At 38.3% G+C, this 1,886-nt stretch overlaps 1 pseudogene across 1 annotated transcript; it reads left to right on the top strand.

Moving 5' to 3' along the window:
* The first annotated feature begins 510 nt into the window (after positions 1-510).
* On the top strand, positions 511-1,550 carry LOC147394177 (HMG-Y-related protein A-like; annotated as a pseudogene). The gene is made up of 2 exons (XR_015181274.1): positions 511-669; positions 789-1,550. The product of XR_015181274.1 is annotated as an HMG-Y-related protein A-like (transcript).
* Positions 1,551-1,886: the final 336 nt, after the last annotated feature.

The following is a 1,886-nucleotide window of genomic DNA, read 5'->3' as shown; positions in this document are numbered from 1 at the left end:
TGACCGGTCTCTTTCCTCTTTTGCTACATCTCTTTCACATTTAAACTTGGTTAAAGCTCTTTTCGCGCACTTAATTCGTTGACTCTCCTTATATGAAGGTTGAAGGAGATAGAATCTTAAAGTCAAAGATAAGGGGAAAACTTAACTCTGATTTAGAAGATGATCAATTAGATTTAAAGATGAAGGCATTTAGGTCATTTTATGTCAGTCAATCATAGTGAACCTAGATCAAGGGGGTATATCATCATTTTGAAAATAAAAGGGTATCTTTAATATTAAGTAAAATATAAAGGAGCATAAGATCCAAATCATCCATTTTCTTATCTTTTATTTTCCTTTTCAAAAAGAAGGGATAATGTCGTAATTTTACCATTGAAAATTTAAAACAGATCTCATAGCTGCTTCTTCCACGCAAGCAATCCGTGTGATCTCCTCATCGTTCAATAAGAATCCATTGATTAAAATACAGTGATAAATCCCTAGCCGTCCGATCAATCTCAAAATTTATCTCTTTTTCTACTCCCTGTGATCTCAAACCCTCTTTTTAAATCCCTCAAAACCTTCCCTCATCTTCTCCCAAAGCACAGTCTCTCTCTCTATCTCTCTTCTGCAACTCTCATGGCTACCGAAGAGGTTTCCAAGCCTCCATCACTCCCTCCATACTCAGAGGTAAATAACAAGTTTCTGATTTGTTCAAAAAATCCCTGTTTTTCTTTTCTTTAATTAATAAATCCATCTTAATTTCACCCAAATTTCTCTAATTTCCCTCAATTTCTTTCTTGTTTCAGATGATTCTTGCAGCGATCTCATCGTTAAACGAAAAAGAGGGATCAGAAAAGACTTCAATCTCCAATTACATCGAATCTACTTACGGAGATCTTCCTGAAAGTCACTCAACACTGTTAGCAAACCATCTGAATCGGATGAAGGAAAGTGGAGATCTTGTAATGGTGAAGAACAATTACATGCTACCAAACCCTAACCCTAACCCTAATGCACCTCCACCATTGAAACGTGGCCGTGGCCGTCCACCAAAGCAAAGCTTCCAGTTCCACCTGGCACTGCTATATCTCCACCTAGACCGAGAGGTCGTCCACCGAAACCGAAGGATCCATTAGCCATTGCAACGGCTATGGCCGCCGCAACATCGAAGGTTGCTTCGGGTTCGGACAGACCTCGTGGTCGCGGTCGCCCACCAAAGAAGGCTCGTCCAGGTGTGGCTGCAACATCGACTACGACTAAGATGACAACAGGGCCACCGAGACCACGTGGTAGGCCGCCTAAGGTGAAGCCTCAATTAGCTTCAGTAGGGTTTGATTGATTGTGAGAGATGTCGAGAAAGATTGACTGATTTAGATTTTAGTGTCTCCAAGTTTCAACTAGTTCTAATGACGATTCTTCTCTTTGTTTTTAATTTTCTTTGTTGAGTGTTTGTTCTCTCTCTCTCTCTCTCTCTCTCTCTCTCTCTCTTTAAGGTTATGTGTGTTTGTAACTTGCATGTACATTATGCAATAGTTGATGAAGCTTCTTTGTAGAAGTTTTTCCCCCAATTTTAGTACTTTTATTTAACATCATTTCTCAAAAATTGGTACTTATTATCTTTGATTATTAAGTGGGTTTTGTGAGACCAACTTGATTTGAAGTTTGTGCTAAGGTGGGTGAAAGAGATCATTTCTGGAGAAATATGTCTACTCAAATAAAAGAACAGATCACATATGCTTTATGAAGGAAAAAAAGGGTCTTGAGTTATGGGCCTTCTAAGTAATTCTATGTGAGGTCGTCAAATGATTGGATAATTTTGATTTTAAATGGAAAAGATTTGGATTAATGGTTTTCTAAGTATTGTACTAGCGGCGAAATGAAATATGGATTGACCTTGATTTGAT

The sequence above is a fragment of the Akebia trifoliata genome, chromosome 9, assembly GCF_017979445.1.
Source record: "Akebia trifoliata isolate Shusen 1 chromosome 9, ASM1797944v1, whole genome shotgun sequence".
NCBI lineage: Eukaryota > Viridiplantae > Streptophyta > Magnoliopsida > Ranunculales > Lardizabalaceae > Akebia > Akebia trifoliata.
Note: the sequence above shows the minus strand (reverse complement) of the source record. Positions and strands in the feature narration are given on the sequence as shown.